This window comes from Lissotriton vulgaris, chromosome 12 (genome assembly GCF_964263255.1).
Source record: "Lissotriton vulgaris chromosome 12, aLisVul1.2, whole genome shotgun sequence".
Taxonomy (NCBI): domain Eukaryota; kingdom Metazoa; phylum Chordata; class Amphibia; order Caudata; family Salamandridae; genus Lissotriton; species Lissotriton vulgaris.
This window is the reverse complement of record NC_141700.1, coordinates 776,346,989-776,360,264: the sequence shown is the minus strand read 5'-3', so window position 1 is coordinate 776,360,264 and position 13,276 is coordinate 776,346,989. Positions and strand designations below refer to the sequence as shown.

Genomic DNA, 13,276 nt, shown 5'->3' with positions numbered 1-13,276 from the left:
AGGTGGACACCGACAAACAAACATTGTCATGTGAACAAGGCTCGTGGAGCCGAAACGTCATGGACTTTTTCTGCACTAAATAAATAAAGAAGAAAGGAAACTTTACTGGTCCGTGTCCGAGTGGTACTTACCCTGGCTGGTTGTTACTCCAGAGCTAGGTGAGACGGCAGAATGCACAATATATATATATATATATATATATATATATATATATATATATATATATATATATATATATATATATATATATATATATATATATATATATATATATAAAAATTACCTACTGGCGGTCGCCAGTAGGTAGTTATAGTTAGGATTTTTTTCAATGTTAAATCTGAAAATTCTATTTGGAATAACTTTGGCGCCGGTTGATGAATCTGACTGAAAATTTCCTCAAAATGGCCTCGCGAAGCTCCGGTCCTTCCTTGAAAGTTTGGGGGGGATTCGTGAAGCGGGGTCCGAGATAAAAGGGGAGTCCCAAAACGCGTTTTCCCCATGTTAATTTCCATAGGGCGGTCGATTTCACTTTTAGCCCGAACGGCTGAATGGCTTTCCACCAAACTTGGCAAAATTGTAGGGACTGATAGCCCGATGTGCCTTTGCTATGTCTCAAGATATGTGCTCCAGTGGATTTTGAGTAATTTAGGTTAAAAAAATATATATATCTATAGCCGCGCCCCGGTACGCACACCGGGGAGCGCACCGGGCGCGCCACGCGACTTGCGCGCAGAAAGCTGATTGGCTCTCGGGTGTCTGTAAACATTCTAAACAGTCCGGAGCGGCCGCCATCTTGTGTCTCGGTAGGATCGAGACACAAGAGGTAGCAAAAACAAAGGGGGGAATTGAGCATAAGGGGGCAGAGTAGACCCCCCCTGACCCCCTAGGTTTGATGTGGGGGCCATAAAAGGCCACCGCGGGGCAAAAAAACCCAATTATTTTTGCGGGAGGAGCGCCCGGTACGCGCACCGGGGAGCGTACCGGGGAGCGTACCATGGGGAAAAAGAATGACAGCTTTAAAAAAATGTAGCTGTTTAAAAAAAAATCTTTTTGTTGTTTTTTTTATATATATATATACATACACATACATATATATAAATGCATATGCATATAAATGCGCGCAATAAAGCATTGAAGGCAAGTCTGTGTGCGACTCACTTATCTCTTTGAGGGAGATTGTTGTTGGAATAAATGCATATATGTGTATATGTGTGAGTGTAGAGAGAGGTAGAGAGGTAGAGGTGTAGAGGTAGAGAGATAGAGGTAGAGAGGTAGCGGAAGAGAGGTAGAGACTAGTAGAGAGAGAAGTAGAGAGAGGTAGAGAGGTAGAGAGTAGAGAGTGAGTAATAGAGAGTAATAGAGAGCAGTAGAGAGAGTAGCAGAGAGTGAGTAGTAGAGAGTAATAGAGTGAATAGTAGAGTGAGTAGTAGAGAGTAGTAGAGAGTGAGTAGTAGAGAGTGGTAGAGAGTAAGTAGTAGAGTGAGTAGTAGAGAGCAGTAGAGAGTGAGTAGTAGAGAGTAGTAAAGAGTGAGTAGTAGAGACTAGTAGAGAGAGAGTAGTAGAGTGAGTAGTAGAGACTAGTAGAGAGAGAGTAGTAGAGAGTGAGTAGTAGAGAGTAGTAGAGAGTGAGTAATAGAGTGAGTAGTAGAGAGTGAGTAGTAGAGAGAGAGTAGTAGAGAGTGAGTAGTAGAGAGTAGTAGAGAGTGAGAAGTAGAGAGTGAGTAGTAGAGAGTAGTAGTGAGTAGTAAAGAGTGAGTAGTAGAGAGAGAGTAGTAGAGAGTGAGTAGTAGAGAGTAGTAGATAGTGAGTAGTAGGGAGTGATGAGTAGCGAGTAGTAGGGAGTGAGTAGTAGAGAGAGAGTAGTAGAGAGTAGTAGAGTAGTAGAGAATGAGTAGTAGAGAGTGAGTATTTGAGAGTAGTGGAGTAGGAGAGAGTAAGTAGTAGAGAGTAGTGGAGAATATTCCAAAGTTTGGCACAGCACCACTTGCACAATGAGTCCAATCAAATCATATCACTTAGAGTCCTTATTGAAGCGCTGAATCTTGGTGTATATTCAAATGCTTTTATTTTTCTTAAGTTTATGTACCACAGCCAGCCGAAACGTTTCGTTCTGTACAACAGAACTTCTTCAGGGCGTTCTTATTTCCTTTAAGTTATGTCGGTATCCTGTTGTCATATAACTAGATATTTCTTCCAAATGTTAGACGAGACGTAAGTACATTCTTATTCAAAGTGACTAGGTATCAATTTTACCCACACAATTCGGGCAGACTTGAGTAATTTATAGCATCCTCAAAGTCAGTCTTTCAAAAATTCCAAAGTATAGGACATGATAATCCAAATGTTTCTCAAGAAAAGTCATTTTCAATTGTTCGGAATATCGGTGTTTGGGCAGATTTGACCCAAGGACCCCCAGTATGCAAGGGGAATTAGTCCCCCCTCTGCAAACGCGCCAGTGGCCTGCATTGCAGAGAGGTGTAAAAAGGGTATGGCCTCATTACACCTCTCTGCAATGCAGCCCCCTGGCGCATACTGGAGGCTCCTAGTGGGCTAGTTGGCCCCCAGGGACCCCCAGTATGCAAGGGGAATTAGTTCCCCCTCTGCAAACGCGGCAGGGGGCTGCGTTGCAGAGAGGTTAACAAGGGGCATAGCCTCATTACACCTCTGCAATGCAGCCCACTGGTGCATACTGGAGGTTCCAGGTGGGCTAGTTGGTCCCCAGGGGCCCCCAGTATGCAAGGGGAATTAGTTCCTCCTCTTCAAACATGCACGGGGGCTGCGTTGCAGAGAGGTGTAAAAAGGGTTGTGGCTTCATTACACCTCTCTGCAATGCAGTCCCCTGGCGCATACTGGAGATTCCTGGTGGGCTTTCAGGTCTTATATAGTTAGGAATTTGCTATTAAAAAACCTTAGAAATTCACTGAAAAAAACATAGGTTTCACACCAGTTATAGTTAGGAATTAGCATTTAAAAGGATAGAGAAAGGCAAAGAAAGGAAATTATTTAGGCAAAGAGTGAACGATTTCTGGGAAATGAAAAAAATAACAGAAATTCAGTGACACCATTAGTCGCATATCTCATTCAATATACATTTGCATATATGGTGTGACAGAGAGTCGACGACGTTTCGATTCCATAACCACAATACACGGAATCATCATCAGGACAAAAGTATTGTGCCTAAAAATTACATTACACAATAGCCTAAAGAAGAAAGGAAAAATAGAATAAATCAGTCAAGGAATAACAGAACAACCTGTATTTTGTGACATCCAGTGAATTTAAGTGAATAAAATTCCTTAAGGGAACGACTAATTGTGGCACGCGTGATCACAAGAGTGATGGATCATTAAAAATTCCGGCGAGTGTCAGGATGTGAAGGGATGCTCAATTAATGTGGAAAGCCTAGTGTCAGTCGTGGCCTAATTGGTAAGAGCATTGCGAAGAAGGGATTATAATGTGGTTGGAAGAGCGTCCGATGAATAGTGAACACGGAGAGTGCCCCCGAGAGTGAGGTCGTAAGTGATCGTGGCGTCCGATTGCGCGTGCAGTGGCACTTAAGGAGAGACGTCAGAAAAGGGCTGAGGTTTACCTGTGAACATCAGGGAAGTGTTAACCCTGAAAGCCTTATATAGGGATGGCGCCAATAGTACTGCTGGTATGCAGCTGAGTAACCCTGGGCGGAGTTGGCGGAGTGGGGCTTCGCGGAGCTACGCGAAGTGGGCGAGAAACTACGCCCACCTCCGCACTCCGCGTAGCCCCACTCCGCAAACACCACTGGCCGCCAGCCCCGCCACCCACCAACTTCCCTAAATACTTTAAATTAAAGGAGTCAAATAATTTAAAACGCACTTACCTTGCCCGCCGCTGCCCGCCGCATCCCCGGGGCTCGCTATCTTCCGTCTTCCGTCTTCTTTACTAATGCGCATGCGCGGGCGGCCGCGCATGCGCATTTCTCACGAGAAAATGCGCATGCGCGGCCGCCCGCGCATGCGCATTAGTAAAGAAGACGGAAGACGGAAGATAGCGAGCCCCGGGGACGCGGCGGGCAGCGGCGGGCAAGGTAAGTGCGTTTTAAATTATTTGATTCCTTTAATTTAAAGTATTTAGGGAGGGCGGGAGGGAGGCGGGTGGCGGCCAGCTACGCTCCGTCTGCGGAGCGTGCGTAGTGCCGCCTGGCTACGCCCGCTCCGCAAAATGCGGAGTAGGCGGCACTACGCACACTCTGTGCACGGAGCGTAGCTGGCCGCCCACCGTTACAGCTGAGGAGGAAAAAATGGGTTCGGTCATTGCTCGCCACCCAGATTTAACCAAAGGGGAGGTCATGAGAAGAAACTCACCAGGGGGTGGTTGCCTATGGATGGTACTGCGAAGACGGAGCTCGTTCAATTGGAAGCCCAGCCACTTCACTGGAAGGTTCCAGGGCATGAGGAACTCCTTGTAAAAGGAGGTACCGTGTGGGGAACCTGATAAGAAGGAGGACGGTGATTATAATTAAGCAGGAGAAAATCTTAAAACCGCAATTGGCTGGAGTGTAGCCGAACTTACCGGAAGATTTCAATTATCGTTCCCGGTTGAACTGGGTTGCTAGAGGATAATGTGGCCCGCAATGGGTGGAGGAATAATCCAGCGCCAAAAATGAGGCGCGGAGGAGCGAGCCTGAGGACAAGTAGAAATCGGGTTAGGGATTGGTTATAATACCCGGTTGAGCGTAAGAAGCCTGCGGGAACCAGCACTTACCTAGGGCTTCGCTATGCTGGCGCTTCACAATGTTTGAAGAATGGGGGAGTCAGGTCCTGGGACGTGGGGCTAGCTGGACCATTAATATAACTAAGTACACAGATTGCCAGCCACACACTTACTTAAATCCTCTATTTTTGAGGGAACAAACCATAAGAGACTTCCTGGTTCGTACGGGTATATCACTCAAACCCTTTTATTATTTATTTGTTTTTTTATCTTTTTTTAAGTATTGATGTATGAAAGGGACACCTTATCGTTTTGTACACCTTATATACAATTATTTACAATTCACGAATATTTACAACACAAACACATACACATAACTAGTTGTATTATACAAAGTGAATTGCTCTGATATATATACACTCAAATATTTATACTACGAAGAAAAAATCATCCGTAATTCCATAAAGACCAGAGTCAAAAGTATAAACTTGATGACAATCATAAATCAATGAACTACAGTTGAATGTAGACAGTTCAAAAAAGGAAAAATAGACTTCAAATTAATTCATTCAGTCCATTCAACCAATAAATGGCTAATCTTTTTACGCCAACGCATTTCGAATCCGGTATGTCAACTCTACGGATTCTCATCAGGGCTCTGTCTTAATACGGGATATCTGCAAGTGTATAAAATAAAACTTGTTTTAGCTACATTTCTGACAGTTGTTTAGCTTCCAACTACATTTAACTCGGATTCCTCATATTACCTGTTGAACCAGCAGCCGCCGGTCAAGAGTAGGGTATTAGTTCTGACTGAGTTTCTTTTCTTTTCGGGATCTAAAAACAAACGCAGGTATCATGACCTGTTCTTGCTCACTTTCTAAGACCAGAATGGGGCACATATGTTATCAACATACCTTACTGGATCATGCTCGTGATCCTACGTTTCCACCAAATGGGAGTTAATTTTCAGTCTTGTATTACAGCCTGAAAATAATGAGAATAACGTTTTACGCGCTTTTTATGCACAGACGGAGAGAGTATGGCACTCGTTGCTCTACTCGGCATACCTGCTCTGAGGGATTCCTCGCTTGGGCTGTTCGTGTTCTAATCGGTTGCAGCGGTAAACGCTTTCTAACCATGTAGGCACCGCTTTCCTCAGTCCTTATTATTTGCGCTGCCAAACTAAGTGAATGAGAGCTAGATGCCGAGTCACAGCTTGTTCAAGTAAGTCTAGAGCTAACATGGGTTTGATTTGCCACCAATATTGCAGTAGCCTCAGAAACCTAATAAAACGCTGTTATTTCCTCTAGGGAAAGCGAGCGCAAATAATAAGGACTGAGGAAAGCGGTGCCTACATCGTTAGAGAGCGTTTACCGCCGCAACCGATTAGAACACGAACAGCCCAAGCGAGGAATCCTCCAGAGCAGGTATGCAGAGTAGAGCAACGAGTGCCATACTCGTTTGTTTTTAGATCCCGAAAAGAAAAGAAACTCAGTCAGAACTAATACCCTACTCTTGACCGGCGGCTGCTGGTTCAACAGGTAATATGAGGAATCCGAGTTAAATGTAGTTGGAAGCTAAACAACTGTCAGAAATGTAGCTAAAACAAGTTTTATTTTATACACTTGCAGATATCCCGTATTAAGACAGAGCTCTGATGAGAATCCGTAGAGTTGACATACCGGATTCGAAACGCGTTGGCGTAAAAAGATTAGCCATTTATTGGTTGAATGGACTGAATGAATTAATTTGAAGTCTATTTTTCCTTTTTTGAACTGCCTACATTCAACTGTAGTTCATTGATTTATGATTGTCATCAAGTTTATACTTTTGACTGTGGTCTTTATGGAATTACGGATGATTTTTTCTTCGTAGTATGAATATTTGAGTGTATATATATCAGAGCAATTCACTTTGTATAATACAACTAGTTATGTGTATGTATTTGTGTTGTAAATAATCGCAAATTGTAAATAATTGTATATAAGGTGTACAAAACGATAAGGTGTCCCTTTCATACATCAATACTTAAAAAAAGATAAAAAACAAATAAATAATAAAAGGGTTTGAGTGATATACCCGTACGAACCAGGAAGTCTCTTATGGTTTGTTCCCTCAAAAATAGAGGATTTAAGTAAGTGTGTGGCTGGCAATCTGTGTACTTAGGCGCTTCACAATGCAGCGGTCCTGCGCTGTTCCGGTGAAAGCGGATGCCGGATAGTTAAGCCGAGCCAGCAGGAACAAGGAGATAAAAAACGGACTGGCGGCGGCGGCCATCTTAAGTGAGGTGAAGGATCCCAAAGTGAAAATAAAGAAGAGAATGAATGGGGAAGGCGTGGCGGCCATCTTAAGTGAGTGGGTGAACGCGTGCAAAAGCACAGTTAAGGCAAAAGGATTACAGTACATAGATTATCACTGACACATTTATACATACTACTGAAATGTCAAAACTTAGGACCCAATTACAGTAAGCTGGTCCAATCCTCCTGTAGATTAAGGCCTGTATTGAGACTATCAGTTCTCAGTATCCATTTCAATTCTTCTTTGTTTAACATTCTGGTTAAATCCCCTCCTCTCGCTGTTTCGTAAGCCAACAGAAAGAACTACGCTCCTGTGTTATGATAGCTGCCACCCTCGAGCTCTTAGGGACAGTCTCCCCTACTCACAGTTTTTAAGGTTACGCAGAAACTGCTTTCAAAAACCTGATTACTTTAGGGAGGCAAACATCCTAGCTAACAAACTTAGATTCAGGGGCTACCCAAATCGACTGGTAAAGAATGCAATAAAGAGGGCGTGGTATTGCCCCCGCGAGACATTGCTTGAACCTAAGGCTAAGAAGGAGTCTAATAAATTGGTTTGTGTGACTACCTTTTCTTCTGCCTCCAACAAAATAAAGAAAAGCATTAAAAGAAACTGGCATCTCATTAACTCTGGAAACCATTCTCTTGAATTACCACTGTTTGCCTTTAAACGCAAAAAAAACCTAAAAGACCAGATGGTGAGTGCGGCACTACCACCTCTGGTAAAGACCAACACCACTTTAAACGATCTGTGGCTCCTTCCCCCCTTGAGAGGCCACTCCAAATGCGGTACGTGTGTGGTTTGTGATTTTTGTATTGAGAGCAAGGAATTTGTGTTTAAAGATGCTAAAAATGTACTTAAGACCTTTACTAACTGCAACAGCTGCAACCTGATTTATGCAATCTTGTGTCCTTGCAACATGATTTATGTGGGTCAGACGAAACAAAAAATCAAACTCAGGATATCACAACATCGCAGCAGAATCAGGTGCAAAACCGCCAATGCACCACTGGTCGAACATTTCCTGGATAAAGGACACTCAGAGAATCAGTTGAAATGGACTGTAATCAGCCATTCACTTTTCATTAACTTCACACTACTGCACGACACCTGCTCCGCTGTAGTCAGGCGTTGAAGCACAACCAGGCGGCACTCGGCTGCCTGGTTGGACCCCGATGATGAAGCATGACACCAACCAGGTTGGTGTGTGAGGGGTTTTTAAACAAAGACTGCTTGTGCCCAGCTGACACCGCTACATTTACAGGTGACATGGAATACTAACTAGATTCCATCACTCTAACACAGTGGGCCAGTCCTCGTTGTTTATTTGATTATACCTCAGGGGTAGGGACTGGCCCCTTACATAACCCTTGCTCTCCATTCTGTTTACCACATTCATAATGTTTTGTCAAGTGTTACAACTGTGGGCGGGAGGCGGGCGGGAGGTGGGCGGCGCGTAACAGAGCTATGCGGAGATTGGTTCCTTCTCCGTGCCTCTCCGCGTAGACCGCTCATGCAATTTACACCCACCCTTAATTGAAACACTCCGTCTCACAGATCGAAGGCCACCTACCGACAGGCATACATTGATCAGAATGGCAACCACACTTCCCATGACCATGTCAGAGCAGCAGGCCGGCAATGAGATCGGGGCTGGCAGAGGGGAGAGTGTGAGGGAGAGGCTGAAAGGAGACAGAATATACCGCTGGTGGCATGCAGAGCTGGGCTGGAAACCCAAAGCAGCCCTGGCAGTTTTCTCGGACCAGCCCTTGGGGAAGCCCTGCCTGACCAAGGGAGGCTGGAAAAGCTTGCTAGCTGCTTTTGTTACTTGGGGACGGTATGGCAGACTGTAGGAAGCTGGCTCTATATATACTATGCTAACGTGAGGTATAGTGTGCGCAGAGTCCAGTAGAACCCCAAAGGTAGTCAGAGGTAAAGTTAGATAGCACCTTACTCTCTATTTGTGGTAGAGTGGTCGAGCAGTAAGGCCGTATCAGACCGTAGTGCTAAGCATTTGTTGTACACACTCAATCAGCAAATGATTTCACACACTCAAAGACTGATCTTCAGAACAATTGTTTTGCCATAAAAAAATTATTTTAGTTATATTATTTTCTAGAACCAAGCGAGCCTGGCACAGGTAAGCAATAAATACTTTACAGTAGTAATGCAATTGTAATACAGTTTAGATTGCAATGGTATATGCACTTTGTTTGGATTTACAGTCCTGTTACTGAGAAATGCAATGTTTTGTAAATACAATACATATACTTTGAATGGGCTTTTAGTAAAATGACGTGTACATTACTTTCAGATTACTTTTCTTACACACTGTAGTATACCTGGATACTACACTAGGATGTTTCCTGTAAACAGGTAAGTAAAAGCGTATTTATTCGTTCGTACAATTTGAAAAGGATTTCTTAGGTTTTCCAACCCCACACTTAGAAACTTTTCATAGCAAAACAGTCAATGTTATTCTATGGAGGAAAATAGGGTTATCGGTTAAGAGGTAAGTACTTGGTTGTGGGAGTTGGTATTCTGGGGTTAGACTTAGGGGTCCCCCAGGGTCAAGGATGCACCCTTGTTACACCCTCAGCGGCACAAGGCGACCGGGTGCAGAGTGTTGAGGCCCAATGTTATCCAACGGGGGATACGGGGTCTCCGGTTGGTGGCTGCTGACGAGCAGGCCACTAGGTTGTGGGAGCGAAGCTCCCGGACTTAAGCTCAGGGCAAATGGGGGTGCAAGCCAGCACAAAAGATGCACCCTCAGTGGCACTGGGACGGCGGGTGCAGAGTGCTGTTTTGTCATCGGAAGCCCTGTAGCTTTCAATAGGGAGTCTCTGGATTGCAAATCACTGCAGGATCGGGGACGAAGGTCTTCTGGGTGTGACCCCCACTTGGAGAGATAAGTTGGGATCTTGGGGGTTGGTTAGGCACCGTCGGTTGGGCCACCCAAGGCAATGGAGCATCGGGAGCAGGGGTGCCTTTTAGGGTTGGATCTTCTTACCCGCTCCTGGTCGCGGTTGGGGACCTTCTGGTTTGAGGCTGCACGCGTGGGCTGGAGGCTTGAGGCAGGTTTGGGGTTGCCGGATATTGGGTCAGGATTGCCAGGGGGACCTCCTCTGGGTGTTGGGTCACTTAAACTCGGGCCGTGGGAGTTGGGTGCAGACCTGCGGATCCTTGTGAAGCTGAAGCCTGTTGTTGAACAAATCCGGTTTTCACAGGAGAAAGAGTCTTTGGGAGGGAAGGCAGGCAGGTCCTCTGGGTTTCTTGAGGTTGCTGACTGCAGGACACACCGGGATTTCACTGGAGCAGGTTCGAGGTGAGGACAGGAGGGTAGGGCTGGGGCCAAGTCAGTGGGGGTCCACCTCTTGTTAGCGTCGGCACAGCTTTTACGGTCATTCTTCCTCTTTTCTTCTTGTAGGTTCTTGTCTGAGGAAGCAAAGTTTCAGGGGTGCCCCTAAATACTAGATTTAGGGGCGTTACAGGTAGGTAAAAAGGTTGGGACCAATGGTTCCCTTCCATTGGGTGGGTACACCCCCTATTATGCAACCTCCAGTGGGAGGAGGGCATAAGCCTTTCCCTGGTTGGCTGGGTCCCCCCCTCTGCAGGATGGAGGGGACTGAGAGTTGTGCTTCATCTCGCCTCCCCCATCTTATGGTTGGAGTTGGCAGAGATGGGCACAACTCCCTTCCTCACTTGATTTTCTCACCGGTTCTCCCTCCCAAAGTAGGGTTTAGAACTAGTGTGGACCAGTTGCTAAAATCTGCAAGTGGCCTGGGGAAGCTCACAAAGGGGGCAAGCCTTTGAAGTTCACCTTTCATGGACCCTGCCCATCCTGGGGGGGAGGCTTAGCACCTCGTCCCAGGATGTCTATTGTTTCAGACCCCCGAGAGCAACAGACTCTCAACCCAGGGGTCCAGAAACATGTCTGGTGGTGGCAGCTGAAAGCAGCCACTCATCCTGGACACTAGTGGTAGGTCATTTTTCAGGGGGCATCTCTAAGATGCCCACTTTGTGCATTTTACATTAAATCCCACACTGGCATCAGTGTGGGTTTACTGTGCTGAAAAGTTTGATACCAAACTTCTCAGTTTCCAGTGTAGCCATTATAATTCTGTGGAGTTCCTATTGACAAACTCCCAGCACCGTATACTTTTAATGGCAGCACTGTACTTACAATGTCTAAGAATGGACACTGGCGGGCTACAGGGCTCATACACCTGTGCCCTCACCACTGGTATAGTGCACTCAGCTAGAGGGGTGACTGATCTATGCCAGGGCAGTGGTTTGTAGCCATGGCCCACAGGGACGTGTTCCATGTCGACTCTTCACTTTGTTCTGCACCAAGACATGCAGCCTGCAAAGGCAGTGTGTGTGTGTGAAGGTACAGGACCTCGAAGGGTGGCACAATAAATGCTGCAGCCCTTAGAGGCCTTCCCTGGTCACAGTGCCTTGGGTACCTGTGGTACCATTTACATGGGGTTGACCTTCGCCAGAGATGCCAATTTGGTTTTGGTTTCAATGCAGTTTTAGGGAAAGAACATGGACCCTGGGTACCTGATTAGCAGGAGCCCTGGGCACACTCAATCAAAGCACATTAGCAGTTCAGCAAAAAGTGGGGGCATACCAATGCAAGAAAGAGGGCACTTTCTCACACAGCACTACTGCAAAACCAGTCTCCACCCTTCCAGCCTCCTGGTGAATGGCGGATACCCGGTACTGCCAGTCCGGCCCTGGTGGCATGGTGAGAATGAGATTCTGGAAGAAATAGCAAGGAGCTCAGGAGAGAGAGGAGTTAAGCCAGGTCCAGGTAAGGGCTGGTGGGGAAGAGGAAAGAGGCATATAAGAGGGAGGGGTGAGGGCACCCATCTGGCATGGCAGGGGTTCCAGAGGTCAGGCTACTTGAGGGAGCATAAAGGCATGAGAGAGTGGGTAAATAGTAGAGAGATTGGGGAGAGGATGGATAGACAGTGAGAGGGGGGAGAACAGGAGGGGAAATGCTGGGGTGGGTATTTAGAACAGATAGACTAGAAGTGAAAAGGGAGAGAGGGAGAGGAGAGACTTGGAGGAAGAGGAGACCTTCTAGGTGAGAGCCGATGGGATATGTAGAGTGGCAGGCGAGGACTGCAGACAGACTGGTGGAAAGGGGACACACTGGGGAGGAGTGAGGCAGGGCGAGGGGAGAGAATAGGAGAGAGGGGGCTTTCTGGGGTAGAGCATAGAAATGGGGGGCAGTCAGTCCAGCGACAACAGCAGAGAAACTTGCAGAGAGGCTTGGGGGAGAGTGCATAAGCGGAAGTGGCTGAGGGCAGCTGAGCCCCCCCCCCCCCCCCCTTCTACAACACCACATACCCAGGACTAGTTAGCGCTTCTCCTGGACCCTCACAGCACTACATGCACCGCACAGGCAAGAATAACAGATCCATCCAGTAGCATGGAGGAGTCACTGCAGTGACAGCTTGCAGGAACTTAACATAGCAAATTCCTTTCTCCTAAAACGCTGCAGCACGGCATGTCTGCATGCAGAGAACTTGCAGTCAACTAGCAAATATAGAAGATTCTCTTTTATTTATATTGATAAACCAAGTTACAAAGCAAATCACTTACTAGTGAGATAGCCCAGGTAGAAGTCCTTGAGGGGTAGATCTGCCACAGCCCACAATTGCCGAACACGTGCACCGCAGCACTCCGTGTCCACCCCACAGCACTCACCAGCCGATATAAGCCACACAAGAATGAAGGAGGTGCAGCCTGCTGTCCATTGTAGACACCCACTCCAGCAGTGTCCCTCTGGGTTAGCCCCGCCCCTTTCCCATCAAATGAATGCAGCTTTTCAGACCCTGCCCTCGGTCAGAGCAGTACACGGCCAGACTCTATGCATTGCCGATACAACTCGTCACACCTTTCACAGTGATGTCACAGCCCTAGTTTGTGCCATTAGGGTGAAAATCGTACACTTGCCGTCTGGTACTCCTACTACAGTACCATACAAAACAAGCATTTGCAATGCAATAGGTCTCGCATTTGCGAGGATTTAAGCTATCGGTATGGTAAATGACAATGCCTTTTATCTATCTGTTTTGCTAATTAACACGTAAATAAAAGGCATCCTCATTTACAATGCCAATAGCTCAAACTCTTGTAAATGTGAGACCTATTTCCGTGAAAAGTAGTGGCCGCTACTGTCCCGGGCTGTGTGGAAAGTGGAAGCGCGCATGGCGCACTGAATGTTGAAGGAAAGTACCACTTTCTCTCAAATAAACAAATAACTCGGGCA

At 46.3% G+C, this 13,276-nt stretch overlaps 1 protein-coding gene across 1 annotated transcript in view; it reads right to left on the bottom strand.

Moving 5' to 3' along the window:
* The window catches only part of LOC147678675 (beta-1,3-galactosyltransferase 5-like), a 130,021-nt gene extending 117,290 nt beyond the window's left edge, over nt 1–12,731 (bottom strand). Inside the window, exon 1 of the mRNA XM_086946132.1 lies at nt 12,607–12,731. The gene's annotated coding sequence lies outside the window, so the exon portion shown is untranslated. The remainder of the gene's footprint in view (nt 1–12,606) is intronic.
* Nucleotides 12,732–13,276: the final 545 nt, after the last annotated feature.